This window comes from Apteryx rowi, unplaced genomic scaffold (assembly GCF_003343035.1).
Source record: "Apteryx rowi isolate R43461 unplaced genomic scaffold, aptRow1 scaffold_337, whole genome shotgun sequence".
Lineage (NCBI taxonomy): Eukaryota > Metazoa > Chordata > Aves > Apterygiformes > Apterygidae > Apteryx > Apteryx rowi.
The window spans coordinates 311366-331057 of NW_020449830.1; positions in this window are offsets into that span (position 1 = coordinate 311366).

Genomic DNA, 19692 nt, shown 5'->3' on the forward strand with positions numbered 1-19692 from the left:
TCAGGGAGATCTAGTCTGCTCCATGGGCCAAAATAGTCCAAATTGTTCATCGTAATTTAGGCTCCCTGACAACTTGCTCTAGATTTTGAGTCCTGAGGTCTCTGGTGAGTTGTATTACCCAAATCATCTGTATTGCTACTCCGTTACCTCTCTTGCTTGCTTTTTTCCAACAGGCTTGTGAGGGACACTATAACTGCAACGTATTTGTAAGAAGTAATTTTCCCATAGCCAGTTAAGGGCTTTCTTTGAACGATTATAAAACGTACCAATGGTAAAAGGCCTTTTCAAGAGTAGAATGAGACTCATTGGAAATACTGGAATATAGGGAATATAAACCACAGAGCAAGGAGACAGCAAATCCATGAGAAGAACTAACATCTCTCAACTCAAAGTCCTACATCTTTGCTGCTAGATCCCACAGGCTAGACCCTCAGCAACTATAATGGGAATTGAGCATCCAAATCCCTGATGTTGCTGTGCAAATCTCAGCCACAAGGGATATACGTGCCCCTGGGGCATGGAAGGTGACAGCTAAGCAAGACATGCACTGACACTAAGGTATACACTTTCTCCTGATAAGACTGCAGCAGATTGTTTACCCTAAAGTAGAGCAGAAAGATGCCAAATCGTGAATGTCTACTTAAGACAGAAACCTTATCTCTTTTAGCTGTCTGTATTTTCATCATGCACAAATCACTAATACCAGATTTTTTTAAAGAGATGCCAAAATTGCTCTCATCTAATGTTTGCTCGGTATGCATGCAATTAGAACTTGCATGTACACATACAAAATTAAAGAACATGTACAGGTACAGGAAGTATGCAACCCAGCTTTTCCTTTCCTGCTTATCCATTTTGGAGCTGCACATGTGTATAAGTCAGTGAATATTTTAGATGAAAACACAGTCTTTTTTGCAAATTTGCCTTATTATGTCATACTGAATTATTATGTACCATATAAAAATATCTGCAAGTTTGTTACTGGTGACAAAGGCTATGGTGTTATATGCTGGAGAAGGATTCAAATTAAATCTTTCAGAGCCCCAACTCTGCAGTGCAGAGAGAATGATCTGACTTTGGGTAAGAATGTAGGAACTGTCTTTGTGCAATGCAATGCAGCATCACAGGCTATCCCTTGAACAGAAACTTAAATTCCATTCAAAATAGCAGATGAAAACTGATTACATTTCAAGCCAGCAGTGGGCTGAGAACACTAACTGTAAAGAGAGATGCCATCGCTTGAGTAAGTTCAGATTGGATGTTTGGCTCATCTCTGCTTTATGTATAAAAACATTTTACACATGGCATAATTAAAGCACAGTAATCTAAAGAGGTAGAAGCTGTATTTAAAATAGGACAGGTCCTCAGCTGGAAAACTCAGCATAGTTTCCTCTGACTTTTCAGATCAGGTAAGAATCAGGATCTCCAAATTTAATGTGTTAGAAGTCTTTTAGATGGACCAAAATTGTAAAAAAATTAAAAGCTATTTTACACTTCTCTATACTGCTAGATCGAGCTGAGGAAACATAAAAAAATAAACAGTGGGGAGGAAAGGTATTTTTAAAAATCAGTTTCTAGTTACTTTCAGTTTCTCTGAGGCTTGAGCAAAGAGCAACAAGCTCTTGGGTTTAAACAGCAAATGGAAGGGAAATGCTTGTATCCAAACCATGGAGTTCCTCATTTCACTTAAAATAAACTAATTAAAACCACAAAAAGCATGCTTTCAAACTATTTTTCTCCTAACAAGTTCTCACAATTTTTACAAAATCCAAGTTTTGATCGTAAAATTACAAGAGACTGTTCCTTGAAACCACAAGCAGGGAAGAATTTCATGTATTGAAACAGGAGATCTTTCAAAAGTAAGAATTAAAAATAATAATGAGACACATTCATTGTAAGGCCTGTTACTGTTTATACTGACTGCAACAGCATTACTCCTATTAGTAAAGACTGAAGGGGACTCTTCACATGTTGATCCTATAAATAATGCCAGTTGATTTAATCTGATCCTTTCTAGATTCATGTGGTTCATGGCACGGTGACCTGGGTATTGTTATTTTAAAACTTTCTGACTCTTCCACACTATCCTTACAAGAAATAAAAAAACCACCTAGCATATCCTTTCACTTGATACTTTGGCACATGGTATAAAGTATATGAATGAGAATTGCTATTAAGGAATCTTAGTTTTGCCTCCAGTTGGAACACAGTGAACAAATACTGTAGTTAATGGGGCAACTTCTGCTTTACGTATGTTAAACACTTTGCTGAATCATAGATGCTGTTAATCTATATGTGGTGTTCATTTTTTTCATCAAGCAGTGAAATTTAAAGTCATTAAAAATAAGTTTTGGATCTCTTCCTTTTAGTTACAGCACTGACACCTAGATGAACAGAAACAGAGTTGGCTTCCGTTGTGTAGTAAAACCACTGAAAAACAATGCTGCTGTGAGACAAATGGTTTCCTGGGTAGAATTGAGTCGGTTTTCTTTCTGAAATAATCTTCCAAAGCAGATCATTTATGCCACACAAAAAAGTCACTACATTTGTAGCTTGTTTCACAGAATTTCTCTTTTTAACAAGCAAGCTTTGGAAGTGAATTGATTTGAATACATTTTGTATAAAGTAATTGTTAGCATTGTGACTGTGCTTTTAATATAACTTCAATGTACAGAGTAAATAAACATGTCTTAAATGATTCTATTTGTTTCTAAACATCCCTAAATAATATCTGTATTTTTTGTATATGCATAGCTATTAAAAGCCTTCAGAAACATATTTGCACTATGTTGAATGGATTGATCATAAAGAAACATTCTGACATGGAAAAATAAGCTACAGTAGAACAATTATCATAACTCTGGCTAAAGTTTGTATTCTTTTTTAGAGTACATTCTCCTCCCTCTTGCTCCTTTCAAGTCAAGGATCAGAAATATGCATTTAAAAAAAAATTGCTTTCCTTTGGTTTGTTTGTTATTTTATTCCTAATGCTTCTCATCTGCCATCTAGTAAAGGTCATAGAAATATTAATGTACTTCCAAAGCAAGAGGACCAAAAAGCTTAGCTTTCAACATAACTTAGAGTATGGTGATGCAAATTGCAAAAAATCAGTGGCCTGTATCTTCTCACAGAATTATTGAGTAATGAATATACCAAGTAAAAGAGAAATGTCTGTTGGGTAAACACTACACATAAACAACTGCATGGTAGGAAAATAATATGATATAAAAGGCTGTGGTGATCCTAGCCTGAAATCTTGAAAATGACTGGAGAAAATAAGGTACTTAAAGAGGAAACAGAAATAAAAAGCATATAATAATTGTAAAATTTGTTTGGTTTCACTGTAGATGGAAGCATTTTTTATTTAATAAAATGCAGTTAAATATCCTGTTTAAGCAGACAATTTGTATTGCTTTAGAAGTTATTTGGGAGCTCAAGTATCATTTATTTGAAAAAGTTTGGGAGAGCAGAGGAGAAGAAAAGTCTGAGTGGGGTGTTCCCCCCGCAACTGGTGCCTAATAGCCACTGGTTTTGGATGTGTCTCTCAGCTACTGCTGAGATCTGAGGACACTGTTGTGTACACTGCAAACTGCTGTTTGTGTCCTATCTCTGCTACTATTAAAAAGATAATAATCAGGTTCCATCTTTAAACAAAAGGCATTGTACGGCTCCTTGTTGTCACTCTGTATGAAACAAATGTGTATGGGTAAATGATATGCAAATTCATTAATTTAGGAGTTTGCCTTCAATTTCTTCAGCATTTTCACAACTGTAACACAAAATGAAATATCTAGGACTTTCTAATAAAGATCTATAACACACATGAGTAGCAGTAAGAAGGAATTCAATGGAAGTATTCAAGTGAATAAAATTATGTTTGTGCAGCTTCTCTCATCTTTGATGTGGCCCTTTGATTCAGGAAATTATTGCTATTTAACAAAGTCTTACAGACAAAGCTAAGCACAAGTGCTTTGCTGGCTCTCAATTTTAATACAGTACACACCTTGTTGGATCCTCTGGTGTAAACCTTCTCATTTATATCAATGACCACTGAAAAAACTAAAGATCACTTAAACTCGCTTAACACCACTTAAACTAGTTCACTGTTCCATTGCCGACAGGAAGTCTCCTAATACGCAAATATGGCAGTTGTTCAGTAAAGCAAGGATGTATCTATTAAATCCAGCCATATCCTTCAACAAGAACCTTTGACTATTCAGTCAGTCCACTATTTATATTAAAATATATATAAATTTCTTAGACATACCCCTTAAAAACTGATGCATACTTCTCACAGCAACTTATGCATTTTGAATAAAAATTGGCCAAAATATTCTATGCAGGGTGAAAGGAAATTCTTGACTGATAAAATTATTTGCAGCTTTCTAACATGTTCAGTTCACCCATGAAGGCCAGTTAATTAAGGATGAAAAGCCCAAGATGGGAAAGAAGTCTAGTCCAGCTAACCAGACACAGATGTGGGAGTTAGGGCTTCCACCTTACCTATATCGTGCTCTCAGTTCCCTTTACTTCCATCTCCCTTCCCTTTTAATATGGGAATAAGAGCACCCTCCTTTGTAAAGGGAGTAGGAAACTGAAGGAGGAAAAGGGATAGACAAGACCTAAGTGAAGTTATTATTTATTTATTACTGAAATTAAAATGAAAGCTTATTGCTTTTCTTGCGGGCTCCACATACCTCTTGCTATTTCTCTGTTTGTCTAAATCCAGCCTTAATCTGAAAAGCTGTTAGTGTGAAATCTCACAGAACTTCCTAGGCTCATTTCCATATTTTTTTGCTGACGGCCTTGTGTGAGACAATTAAATAATTTGGGTAAGCAGTCACCCCAATCAAAATATTTTCCAGTTAATTAGCAGATCAGATATCAGCGAAAAAAGCATATAATTGTATTAGCCACCATCAGTTTGACACAGTAAATATGCTAGTATGTACACATCTCAAATAATGATACAGTCAGTAGACTGTAAATCTTACTAATTTATACTTAAAATAATTAGAGAAAAAAGGAGCAATGACTGGAATAACTGAAGATTTCTTAGAAAGCAAGCAGCATCACATATGTAAGCGATTTTAAAAAAGCCGTAGTGTGAGTCCTGATAAGACTACCTAAGTGCAAGGGAATTTGAAATAAACTATTTACTTTGTCAGAGAGCTGGACAAGTTCCAAGCAAGAAAAATTTTCTTAAATGTAAAATCATCCACTGATGTCAATGGTATGTAGATCAGGCTGCAGCGTTCTAAAGGCTATAAACAGGTCCATGGAGGGGCATAAGTGCCTAAAGCAGCATTCAGGTGGGATTTAATTACCCAAATGCAAAACTGCGATTATTTCTCCTTCCCACAACACACATCAAACTGCGTAAGTGCTGCAAAATGCTGAGGTTCCCAGCTGTCCAGAGTGGCTCTTTGGCCTGACAGTTCCTTAGACACTGAGGCTGCTTCCACACCAGTGAATTAAAACATATTAAGGACCATTTTTGCTGGCACTGGGCCCATGTGCATATTCGTACTGTTAACTCCATGAGACTCCAAAACAAGGAGGCCACCAGCAAGAAGAGTCCCTGACTCCTGCCAGTTTCCAAATTTATCCATGAGATTTTTTTTTTTTTTTGGGGGGGGGGGGGCGCAGGAATAGAGGTACTGTTTGGCATGAACCAAAAATATGCCAGGGACCATGCTAATAATTTCACAGTATAGCTGATTCAGTTGTAGAGCCAAGAACTCTCCTTGACAATGTTTGATTTGCTCATGTAGACACAGCTGGAGAAGTTTGCTTCTGGGCTTGCCCAGAATTACCTGACCCAGTGCATGTATAAGCCAGATCAAGTTCCAGAAACCTTGCAACAAAGGCACAGTTAGTCAAAACAGCCTGTCCCCTGGGGATTAGGATATGGTCTTGGGAGAAGAAATATGGGTAGGATTCACAACTACAATGGGAATAAGATTGCTTTAAGCCTCACAGAAGAATCACAGAGTCATTACAAGAAATGAACTTGGAAAGAAATTCTGGAGATCATCTTATATCAGCCCCCCTGCTCAAAATGAGGCCACCTGTGAAGGCAGAGCAGGTTGCTCAGGGCCTTGCCCAGTGAACTTCAAAAAAATCTCCAAGAAGAGAGATATCACAGCTGCTCTGGACAACATCTTCCAGTGCTTCCCAACTCTTACTGTGAACAGCTTTTCCTCATATTTTCTTTGTTGCAGCTTGTGACCATCATCTTGTGTCATTTTGCCTTGACCTTGGAGAATTGTCTGGCTCTGTCTTTCTACAACCCCCGCTTTGGTTAGTTGAAGACTGCAATAAAACCCCCTCTCCCTTAGACTCCTCTTCTTGCTAAAGTCACCCTGTTCCCTAAAGCAGAATTCAGATGGGATTTAATTATCCAAATCTCTCATATATGTATAGTCACTCTTACTTATGTATATCACATGCTCCAGCCCCTCCAAACCATCTCAGTAGCCCTCCTCTGGACTATCTCCAATTTGGCAGTATTAGCCTCCCCTCTTTCCAGCTAGCTTAGGGCCATATTTGGCCCTGTTGAATCCATTTAGCCAGGAGATTATTGAACTTCCCTATCCCATAAGGCAGAGGTGGTAAAGAGGGATAAAAGAAAGGAGAGTAGCTTCCCCAGGTTGTTTTTGATTAGAAAGTCTCTTGCTGGCTCTTTTAGTCTGAAAGGCCCACAGTAACTGCTCACTGTGACCGAAGTCACTCAGGTATTCATTTTTGCACTGCCCCAGAAGCAATATGTTACCTTGCAGTATTACTTTGCAAACCTAAATCCCTGTCCGGAGAAGAAGTTCAGTTGCTGGATATTATTTTTCAGCCCTGGAGAGGGTATCAATTGACTTGCAACAACTAACCTGTTTCCATATACTTTCATACACCACTCACCAGCAGTGTGCCATGAATTTCCTTTATATCAGTTATGCCTTGCTCCAATTTTTCTTTCAAGTGGGCTAATAAAATGCTGTGCTACAGTTCCACCTTATTAAAAAAAAAACAACAAAAAACAGTTCTAGAGCACTGAATAGCAAAAAAAAAGCATCTAATATGACAGAGATGAGCACCCATCATATTTGTAAAACTTTCCCAGGAAGGAAATCCTGTCAACTTTCAAAAGTTCCTCATCTATCCAGACATTTCAGTTAGAGCTGTGTTTTTGTGTATAATAAATTGCTTCTAGTTGGCTGAAAATCATTTTTTAGCTCTTATCTCTGTGATCAGTTACCTCTGCCGTTCTTTAATGGCCTTCATCTCATTATGCAACTAGTCATTAAAAGCTTAGTATCCAGTACAATGGTAGCTTATGTAAAGTGATCTATGAGAGCTTTATATAGGCTTACCAGCCGCAGCCTTAATTTTACTCATTCGTCTTAATTTTTTGTAATCATTTTTTGTAAAGAGGGTATAATGTCAGGCATGCTTCCCTGCTACTGACAGATCCAATCTAGCAGATAATTACCATAAGGAAATTGATGCTTTAGTGTGCAGGGGAGAATTTAATTTACTCAGACATCCTACAGTACAATGCATTCCAAAAGATATGAGGATTTAAGTTTTTAAGAAATTAAATTTCACTATTTAACATGATTACTTATGTTGAACATCATTAACTAGCTTTTTTTTTAAAGTGTTTGATATAATTACAAGAACAGTTATTTGGTCTAAAATCCAAAGTCATCTTTAAATAAGGGTTAAGGATCCATGAAGTAATAAAGAAGGTTGCATTCTTTCTCTCCACCTTTCCAACACCAGCCTTCCAGCAACAGCATTAAAAAATCTATAGAGATTAACTGAGCCAATGCATTCTCTGAACTATAGAGCTTTTTCCAATGATGTTTTAATAGAACCTTTGTTATCAGCCTATTCCACTTCGACTCCATTGGTCAGGAAAGCCTCTTTAGTGGTATTCACAAATACGAGTTCCTTATAACATTTGAAAAATGATAGAACCATGAAGGAGTGGCTGAGATCCCAATTAAGCAAGATGATTAACTTAAGTTTAATTTTGGGCATTTGAGTACTTCCAGTGAAATCCACGGGATTCAGAATTAGATTAATTTAATTTAATTAATCTCTTTAAAACTATTTACTCTCCATGAGAAAACTTCCTGTCTAACCTACAGCATTTATACCTTGCAAGCAGAACACATACAGCACAATCAGGAAAGTCTAAAAGGTTGGGTTTATGAAAAAAAAAACCAAAAACTGAAATATCTTTCTCTATGAAGTCCAACAGCTCATTTACCTTGATCAGTGAACTTACTTATTAATCTGCAAGTTGCAGGATGTATTGATAGAATTTGAATAACATTTGCAGCTACCAAGTCCTTGTAATTTTTGCACAGAGCAAATATTGATTTTAATACTCTCTGGAGACACTCTCTGAAGACATCATTCTGGATTAAAATACTCCCTCTAAGGATAGCAAGCCTCTATCATGTGACACTTTTAAAACAGTGCTGGCAGGAACCTTGGTTTACACCTGTTAGAAACTCAGTCAGGACTGGGATCTTTGCTTTAGTCTGGAACCAAACAAGCCCAAGGGCTCCCAGGCACCAGAAGTCTGACAAGCATTTCTAGGTGGTCCACAGAAGACTCCTGATCAGATTGTGTTTTCTCTTATTCTTCATTAAAAGACATTCAAAACACATTAAGGAATTATTTCAGTAGGGATAGAATAAGGCCAACCCTGAGTGCCTTCGATAATCTGCGCTAAATAGCTTCTGTCTTTTCTTAAAACAGCTTTGTCAAGCATGCACTTTTTGTATTTGCAGCCAAAAAGCTGAGAAACTGTAAATAGGAGGAGGGAATTATATGACTCAACATTATTTCTAAAATAATAAAAGGTAAAACCATGCCATTTTTAGTTACAACCATAGATATACAACATAAAATGGAAAGAGCATAATATCAGTGATGACATCAGCACTCACTTCGAAGTAGCTGTTTTTAGAAGAACTGCACTTATAAGAATGCCCCAAAATGCTGAAAAGAGCCAATAAATAACAGCGGAAGCACAGAGGCTGTGAAGCTGTGCTCTTACACAGCCCGAAAGAACTGCACATCACTTGAGTCAACATCTCTCACAGGTCATGGCTTACCTGAGGGGGAAGGTTAAGGAGGAGAGAGGCAGCAAGCGGATGGATTGGTAGCTATAACAGACATTGCTTGCTGTGATGCAGTACTTAGATTATTTTTCTTCAAAGTGAGTAGATCCATTCACCCTGGAAAGCTTTTTTTCCTCCCTGTTTTTAAACATAACCAAGTTTCTATTAGCAAAATTATTCTACAGAAATTCTTAGCAAATAAAAAAAAAACCCCACCACACACACAATAGTTTAAAAGGAATGATTTCACTTTCTGAAGCTTGTCAAAACTCTACCAGCTTGCATAAAAATGCCTGGGTCTGAGAAGAGGTCCTGCCTAAAAATTATTTGCCCAAACACTKTAAGTTTGGTTTGTCTGTACTTCAGAAGGCGGATCTTGGCAGCTGAGGTGTTCAGTGGCTGGAGAAGGTACATGCATCACCTGGGGAAACACACAAAGGCTTCTCTCCTGCAACCAGCAAGGGTGTTGGCAATCAGCAGGGGAAAAACTCTATAGGCTCTCAATCAATGTTCATAATTGTAGTTTCTGAACTGTTTTATGCCTCACACAGTCTGGCTAGCAGCTTTACCTAGTCCATGATATCTTAGCAATACCTTGTCCGGACACTTTTTTCCGCTGTCTTAAACATGCAGTCCAATCTAGGCACATTACAAACTTATATATAAGGTATCTGTAAAGCATATTCACGCATATTTCTACAAGATGTGTGTGTGTGTATACATATATATAGGTATAAGTAAACATAATAATAGAAATACACACACACACATACTTCAGTTGTTTACTAAGGCCTGCTCAAAGGTACGTTGCTGTCAAACCTAAACTAGTAGCCTTAGAACAAAGGAAATATTCTGCTGTTTTATGAGAGTTCTTTTTATGATTTTTTTTTTATCTTACACCATCCCTAGAGCTGTGAAAAAACAGTGAGATTTTTATTTTGTATTTTTTTCTTCACCCAGAGAAGTGTATTTTCCTGTTCCCTCATACTCAGAACAGAGTTTAACCTCACATTTCCAAAAAGTTGTAGCTTTACTCAGAGGCCAGGCATGGAAATTTTTAGCCTGAATGGTGAAAGCTTGAGAGGGTGGGTTAGGTGGGTGACTGAGAAGAGTGGGTTAGGATGGAAATTATTAGGCAACATTAGCAGAGACATGTAGGGAGATACCGCTGCTGTAATAGACTGATTTATTAATGAGAATATGTAATATGGTACACTGCACCCTTTTGGCAGCTGCCAAAAACCCTAGCTCCCACTGAAAGATAATCACAGGCCTTTTTTTTAACCTGTCAGGTGCCCTTGCCATCTTTAATTTTTGGCTGAAAGAGGGAGCAGTTCAAYGTCCCTTTTTTTGGCAAGGGTAGAGTGAAGCTCACGCTGGCCGCAGTGGGCCCCGGCGGCGCACCAGGCCGGCGTGGGGCTGGGGCCAGGCGTGGGATTTCCCTGGCGTAGCCCAAGGTGGTCTTCAGGCCCCTGGTGTTGAGAAGACATCACACATCAGGGTATGGTTCGTGGGGGGCCAGGGCGGTCCCTCAAGAAAGGGTTAGACATAGCTTGACTGTGAGAGATCGAAAGGGAGTAGTTTAGGACTCCTCGGGGAGCCTCCGTAAAATGGTGCCCGGGCCCTGAGCACCTAAATGGCCCCGAGCCCCCTCCGCGGGGCCACCACCACCCGCCGGCCAGGCCCCATTGCAGCTCAGGGGGCACCAGCTGGGGCCCAGCCCGTCTCTGGCCATGTCTCCCACCCGGCCCAGCCCCTCGCCATGTCAGGGCCATCGCTGGGGCTCATCACCGGCCCTGGCTCAGCCCCTGGGGACGGTGCTGGGGCCAAGGGCACAGCTGCACCAGGAGCACCACCACTCCCTTTTGCCCACGTCTCCATGTGCTGCTCGGTCACTGAGGCGGTTGTGGCGGGAGAGGCTCCAGCCGGACAGCGTTGTGCACAGGTGTGAGGTACCGTGGCGCTCTGGCTGTCAACAGGGCTTCATCCCTCCCAGGTGGACACATCAGGAATGTCATCAAGGCTTCATCCCCCCCAGGAGGGCATGGTGGGGCTGGTCTTGGGGGTGGCAGGTGTACCTCCAGAGGCCTCTGTTTGGGGGTGACAGTGCCAGAAAGCGGGGAGAGGGGGAGAGGTTTCGTCCTCTGGGTAAAATGCACAAGTGGCACCAGATCTTCCGGCTCTACACCAAGGTAGGTGTTTCATAGTGGTTTTTAAAATACAGTGGCTTAAAAGTTAAAATTGACTTAACCTTTAAGAGAAATTGCCTCATAACAGTTTCATCCTAAGGATTCCTCTGAGTTAAATTCATCTTTCAATTTTGTGGGTTTTTTTTATTTTTCCCTTAAGTAAATGAACTTGCAGCATTTTGTTTAGTAACTATGTTTTGTTATATTTGAGGCTGTCTAATATACTAGAGGGAGGGATATATATATATTTTTTCTTTTTCTCAGAAGTCCAGCTATGAAATCTCCTGCCTTTTTCCCTGGAGCTTTCTGCTGCTAATATCTCAACAGCAATAATGGTAGGGAAATCTGAATCACAGACCAGGGGCAGTATCGGGCACAAAACAACGGGATACTTTTCCAAAGCGGTTACAGTCACAGGCCCCAAGTCTACAAATAATTATGCATGTGCTTAGCGTCACCACCTTAGAAGTTTCTGTTGGCTGTAATAATATTACTTGCTCCAGTAAAGACAAACATGCACAGAAGCCAGCCTAGAAAATGGTCAGATAACCCATGTATTTTCTCATATGTGGAATTTGCTAGGGAGGAATATGCAAGGTGGCCTCCACAGGGCTGCAGGGCTGCCTGGGGGAAGGGAGTTTTCTCTTGTCCAGTGGTGGAAAAAACAAGTGCTGGGCAAGCTGGAGACTGGGACCATCGCTGCTTTCCTCCACCACCTTATCAGCGCAGCCAAGCTGACAAGCCTCCATGTGCCATACTGCAGCTCCAGGAAAACCCCCCGGAGGGGGAATTAGGCTGCGCCCCACATTTGAGTGGCCTTCCTCCCTGCTTTGTAACTAATTGTCTGCAAATTCCCTACTCAAGGAAAAAGCGGTAAGGGAAGATCGAGGTTTGGGGAAGGAAGGGAAACGAGCATGCTGATGTTTTGGGAAAGATTGTAACCGAAGCTGGGAGCCTTGACAGCTTTGAGAAAGAGGGAGATGTGGCTGGAAAATATAATGACTGGAGGAAGAAATGGAGATGGGGATAAAACAGTTGGTGAGAACAGTGGCATGGTAAAAGAAAGGGGTGTAGGGGTGCACATGAGCTCAAGAGACAGGGCACAGGCATGTGTTTCTTGGAGAAGAAAAGCAAGAGTCTAGGTGTACAAACAGGTAGGAAAGGGTGGTTGTCTGGGGGCATTAGGTAAAATTTTTATTCTACTGAGGTTGAAGACAAACTCCCATGGCTTTAAGTAAACAACCTTGGGTTTGCAGAAAAAATAAGAACAGCTACGGACAAACTTTGCTGCTACTGAAATCATTGTTAAGCAATGARTGCTGAGATAGGTCAATACTAAACACCTGAAAATCCCACCCTGACTCTCTAAAGACATGTCTGCTGAAAAGCCAAAAAGTAGATTTAAAAAATAAAATAAAATCCTCAAGACTGTCTGAAATTTCATGGAGCTAACCATAGGAACTGGTTTGGGGTTTTGTTTTGTTTTCTGCTTTGGACATTAGCCTTGGGGAATGGTGGGAAAGAATATCATGTATCTAGGAACTAAAATTGGAAAAAGATCTGTTTCTATCTCAGTAACCACCATACTGCTTGGTATTAACATCTGAAGTAAATTGTGTGCTTAGTATTCTGAACTCCACAAGCTGATACAAGCAGCAGGTTATTTGATTACCACCTTACTATTTTTAAATAGCTTTTTTTTCATGAATCAAAGCAAAGGCTATTTGTGACTATTTGTCTCTTCTTCCAGGCACGCACTGTAGGTAGGAGTTGGAAAAAGAATTGCTCAGATAAACTGTTTGACTAACACTTTAATGTAATGTAGACTTGCATCGTTGTGGCCTAAAGCCCTACCTCTTCCTTGTCCAAAGTTATAATTTAAAAATGATGACAAAAAAGCCAATTCCTCATGAAAACTCTGTCCTTATCTAACATTCTTATGCCTGATCAAATATTCTGATTTGAGTTAGGACTTGATTTTTAAGTGCAACGTGGCCAACCAGCAGGAAGACTGTTGCTGACTTCAGTGGGCTTGGAACAGGCCTTCCTCCCCCCGTCCCTGGCAGGCAGACCAGCTACTTGAACCATGTCTACATGAAATGGGAGGCAAAGGTACAATTCCACAGCATGGAATCAGTACATATTCCCCATGGTAAAGAAGACTGCCCAACAAGTTTCTAGCTAAAGTCACAGAATTCAATCAGTGAAAATACTGCAGCAACTCTGCTGCAACCTCCATTGGTCCTTTAAATTGATCTATACATGTGGAAATAAATGCAAAAATTTGATGTTGAGTGGGGAAGAAAATTGAAGCAGAGGATTCATAGCTACGTAGCAGCTAGATAACTGCTTGGGATAGTTCTTCCATGGAAAACTCAATTATTTTTAAAGTAGATCCACCTTCAGAGCCAAATAAACTCAAAGGAAAAGTACAAAATGTGCTAAAATTCTCCTTGCCTTCTATTTCTCCTACTAATTTCCTTCTATAAGGCAACTCATTTCCACTTGCTTTCATTTTCTTTCTCTTCTATAAAAAAATGTGATGTCCCAGTGATCTGTTTGTAGATGTCTCTTATTTTTAAAGAAATTTCCTTCAAGTGAAGCAATTGAAATGAGTAATCATAGTCTTCAATTTTCAGGTATCTAAAAGTGCACAGAAAGGTTTCCTGTGTGATCTCAAGTAAATAGCTTAAAGTTTTATCAGCAAGGATCTAGTTAGTCAATGAAAGTTTAAGCATCTTATGTTGGGTAGCAGTTAAAGTGAGGATTAGTATTCCTGTCTCTCCCTCTGTCTCCAAGTTAGAAAGACATCTCTCTATGACATATGAATATTTCACTAGACCTTTGAAAACAAAGCATGTGATTAAGACAGCTTTAGACTCAAACTAACCTTTGGTCTGATCATTAAGGGACTTTCACCAGAGAAGCAGGTTCAAGTCCTCACAGATGAGGAAAGCTCTCACATTCTGGAAGAGTGCCGTAAGCATTCAGTTACAAGTCAGGTTGCTCACCTCCTGTAGAGCAGTTTGGCTTAGATCCCTAATTCAGAAGCAGGTAGTGAATTCTTGTGGGGAGAGAGAGGTTTCTCCTCATAGGAGATGTGCCTAATGCTCTCCTTGTTTGTGACTGTAGCTGCACTTCCTTCCTTGGCAGTTTTCCCATGCTTTACACAGCTGCTGATTTTCACAGGGTCCCATGCTTGAGCACCTAACTCCTGCACGTGGATTGTGTAAGGATTTTGGGTGTCCAAGTCAGAGCAATAGGTTCTGCTGGATTGCAAGGTGAACAGAGCAGTGCCAATGTCCTATAAACCTAGCCTTTAATCTGTGTGTCCTAATTTTCCGTCTGGCAATAGAAGTACTTCCCAGCCTCAGGAAAGCTGTGAAGAGAAATATCTTAAAGACTGAGTCGGATAAAGGGGCTATCTAGGGGTATCAGGCGATACAGGCTTACATCTCAGTATTGGATATTTTTGGACAGAGTCTGATTCTTTCCTGGGGGCTTAGAAACAAAAACTAGACTACAAACATTGGATAAATACGTCCTAGATTGTGTGTTCCTTCTCATTGTGTTCCTAATTGGAATGAGTCACTATTTTAAACATCAGTCATTTGCCTCTAGAAATGAATATTTCTGGTTTCAAGATTACAAGCATAAGAGCACTCATGTTTCATTCTAGAACAAAGAGAATCACAGGAATATAAAAGAAATGAGGAAAAAAGGTGTAATTAGCAATAACTCATTTGTCTTCATTTGACTATGAATAAATTACCTATTTGTGCATAGCACAAATACTCAGGGTCACCCAGCTTCACAGCTGACCTAAACTGGCAGGACTTCCCATGAAGCTATTTGGATTAGCATTGTGCCTTTATATTTGAACTACGCCAAATGATCTAGCTGATCATGGCCATGGCTAGAGAAGTGCTGTATAAAGAAGATTTTTTTCTACCAGCAGAATTGACTGGGCCCAGAGCAAGCTGAATGGATTCTGTGCGCTGCATCTGGGAAGTGCCATGTGTGATCGCAGCCCTAGTCATCATGCTCTGCCTTTATTCAGTCGAGCTTGAGTGCCTGCTACCACTATAACCACATCAGCGCAGGCTTTGTTCGCTGTGGGCTGTACACATCTGTCTGGAGTCCCAGGTGCCGCCAAAGCACTGGAGATTGTACTGTTGCTGCCGCACTGCTAGGCTAAAGCTATCTCGCTTAGGTCAGTCCGTGCTCGAGGGCTACATCTCCAACTGCAAGCACAGACATACCCTGCAAGTTGTTAGGAGAGCAGACTAGCTCCCTCAAACCAGCAGATCTGGCTTAATGTCAGCCGTTCCTCTCACCTGTACTATAGTGCTGTCAGACCAAAGGGCAGAGCCTGCATTATGAAGTCTCAGATTTATCCAAATGAAGCGTACTCTGCATGTTTTCTCTTATTATCTCAGTTTTAGTGCTGAAGAAATCTAAAAATTTTGTTTCCTCTCTGAGATCTGGCTTTCTTCTTTTTGTCATCGTGTTTGTTCTTGGGTAAATCATATGAACAGAAACTCTAGACGATGAACTTTTTCCTTGACCTAGAGATAGCTTCTAAATACAAGCTTCCTCCAACTGCTTCTCTACTTAAGATCCCTTACACATCCCTTTAACATCACCTTGGCATAAATTCAGAGTTTATAGTGAATAGGGTAGTGTTTTGTCTCTGTATATATAGAATAGGAATTAATGTGAAAAGGCTTAGTTAAAAGACTCACAGGGACGTTTATCTGAAACCTATCTAAATTTCTTTAGTAGAAATCTTTCAAAATCCTGCTACCTAATGAGATTCTCATTGCTTCCTTCTTTCAGCCAGCCTGATACATTTCTAGAAAAATCTTTCACACCATATTTTTGCATGTATACRTCCTATTCCAAACCAAAAAAAAATCAGGCACAGATTACTTCTAGGTAAGTCTGTATGCAAAAAAGTTCTTTGGCCTCCCTTTTCAGGGAAATGTCTGCTTTTATTTAAAAGCAAATGTTCTTTGAGCAGATAACCATTTATATTTTAAAGGCTACATCTGTGCTTTATCTAGTAATTCCAGGAAGGGATGAGGTACACTTAAATGTTTGTGTTAAACTTTAAAAAACTAAGATTGGCAGGCTGCTCTGTCAGTGAAAGTCATTCCTCCTGCACTCACACAAGCTGAGCCTCCTGCATTTTATCCTGGGAGTCTGTAATTAAGTTTGATCTCTTTCTTCGTGTTGATAAAAGTACTACTGATAACCAGAAGGAGAAATGAACAAAAAATAGATTCCAGTCCTTGCAGTCAGAGTACTTGGTCTGGATCTAGCAGATTCAATCCCCATGGGCAAGCTTTTGTCCTTGGTTGCACTTACGCTTCATCCAGAGATTCTTGGTGCTCTGGATTTATAGTGATAGAAGGGTGACAAGTACCTGTCTCTGATACTGACCTACCTCTGCACGCTGGCTGTTTAAGATAATTACTCCAACAACAAGAGATTTGAGTAAAAAAAAGAGAGAATGGAATCTCATCAGTTGAGTCTTTAATTTCCCATGTTTAAAGAAGGTTGTGTTGTTGTTGAACCTAAAAAAAATTTTTAATGCATTTTTGCAGTGTTTCACACAGCCATTTGTTGGCCTTGCTACATTGAAAAAAAGTTATAATTCAAGACTTTTTCTGTTTATGAAATGAGAAGTCATATTTCCCTCTCCTGCGTATTTTGACATCCAGCCTCTGCAGCACAGAGACAGTCTTCAATATTGTGATTTTCCTATTGTTACCCCTCTCACCCAACAAAACTGCTGAATATGAGAACACTTACTGTAAAATAAAGAGGTTACTGTGCCGAGCATCATCATATTGAAGGATTAGGCATACCTATATAACAAATAGCTTTTAGTGGTCTGATGGTTCCTTTGCTGTTGCAATGGAGGAAATTACTATATTCCGTACTCAAAACATTCCTATAAAGTCAAGTGTGACTATCAACCGTATACTTATTTTTACAGAAGATGCCTACAGAATGTAGGTGTTCCCTTTACATCAGCTTATATCCTGTTGACAACTCAAGTGACACTAGGCCTATTTATTAGTTTCTAGTGGTTTAACTGACAACTTTTGGTCTCATAAAATGTACTATAAATACTATCCGTAGTACAGCTTTGCTGTTCAGTGGTACACCAAGCATTCAGATAGTTGCGAATACTGTTTCCCAATGGGAAATGTGGCATTAGGCAATCRTTTGCTCCAGTTTCCTTTGAGGGTATGAAGGAAAAGTTTTACTAAAGGAATCCCTAAATAAAAGCAAGCAACAAAATGATTAATATCAAGACACCGGATTACAGAATGAATGCAAAAGTGCTAGCTTTATTATACCTCAAAAGTAGATTGTGTACTTTTACCTCTACAGGGAAATGCATATTTGTTCTTTCCATGCACAGGGTTGGTGGGAAAATTAGGTGGGATTGTTTTCATGAGTCTGGAAATGAGCCCCAATGTGGAGAATGACTTCACAGCCCAAGCTGTGAACTTATTTGGCAGTGTGGATTTAAGAACCTCTTGCTCCCAGTGAAGTTAGTTCTGCCAGTGGTTTCAACTTGAAGAGGGTTTGGCTCAGAAAGGATGAGTTGTGAGATAATGAAGTCCCACCAAAGGGTGAAAAAAAACTGGATTTGTTTCTATCTGGAACAGGAAAGTTCATAGGGAGAGAATAAAGAACAGCCTGTGTATTCATTCTTCTTGAGTGCTCCATAGAGCTATGTTGCTGCCGTGTTGTCAAGAAAAGCAAGGAAATGAAGAAAAATTGGAAAATGAGGATTTAGCCAGCACAAGATTAACACATTTACTGCACTTTAATCTCACTTTTTCTGTACCTACATTTACCATCTTCCTCACCCACAGAGAATTTTATAATTGGTCTTTTGTTTGTCTCAGCCTTGCTTCTTAAGGATACGAGGATTACAGGGCCGTGCTGTTACTACCACCACAGGCAGCATGCAAACTAGTTGGCAGTTTTCAGCAAAACTTGATAAAGATCACAATTTCAGATTCCTACAAGCTTTTCTGGAGAATTCATGCCTAGATAGGGAAACAAGCTCCAAATTAGTGCCTGAACTGAGAAAGTAGATAGAAGTTGGCCATTATCTAGTCTAATGACAGAGGGCAGGTGGGTCGGGGTTACTAGGAGTGGAGGATGCGAAGAATGGGATGTAATTCCATAGCAAAAAATGTTTCATACTCATGCAACAATTTTTTTTTTTAACTAAACCTTTTGTTTCTTTTTCATGGTTTCTTTTTTACATGACCTTTCCCCACCCACACTCCTCATTGACCAAGGCTGTTACAACATGAAATTAGCAGTTTGGGTGGGCTTTGTATTTTCCTCAGGAAGATTTTAACCATCACTTAGAAGAAAGAATTCAAATCTATGTGAAGGTGCAGATGCAATGAACTGAAACAGTTAAACACTGATCTCAGAATAAGACGTGAGACCACAAAACCATTTTTAAAGCCTCAGAGTAATAGCCTCACTGCTGAAGCAAACAGAAAATGTGTTGCCCGTGCAGATAAGAGAACCTTAGAATACCTTTGAAACTGTGACTCAGCACACTGAAGTTACTAGTTTTACAAGAAAGTGCTGACTCATTTACTAATTGTATATTGATGGTAAAACCATCCGAAAGTGTCACATTTTTTCTCCAGAAATATTTAAACACTACTATTGATAGTGATCATGAGCAAAGAAGGGTTAAAAATGTTTTTTTAGGAAGGCAAAAGATTTCTCACTCTCCAAAGCTGACTGGCCAGTGTTAGAAATTACAGACAACTTCCAGAGACAAAGCTGATCATCAGTAATGAACAAGCGCTGGAGAAAACTTGTTTGGTGCTGGATGCTTTGTCTCTTGCAGTGTGACAAGGAAAGTAGTTATCTGAAAGGGATCAGTCAAACCTTGAATGTAGTCTTAAGGAACCTCTAGAGGCAAAGAAAAAAAGGCAGTCAAAAAGGCAGGTTCAAAGCTATTCTTTCTGCTGTTTCATACTTTTCTAAGGCAAACTGTCTGGTTAGATTAATGACCCGCTTTTTTCTTCTTCTCAGCAGTAAAGAGATGATGTATGTCTGTGCAGAGATCCACTGAATTCAGTAAATATCTATTCCTGTGTATTTGTTAAGGTTTTCATGTGAGGCGAATACTTTTCCGTAAAAATAACTTGCTAAGTTAGAGTTAAGTTTGTTCATATTTCCTAACAATGCATGCACTAAAAATCAAGGAAATGCCAGTTAAGCAGTCATTAGTGTCCAGACAATCAGTCCCACTTGGTGTAATATTCAGCACTGGGCTCTGATCCCATCCAGGATGAGCGATGCTGCAGTTC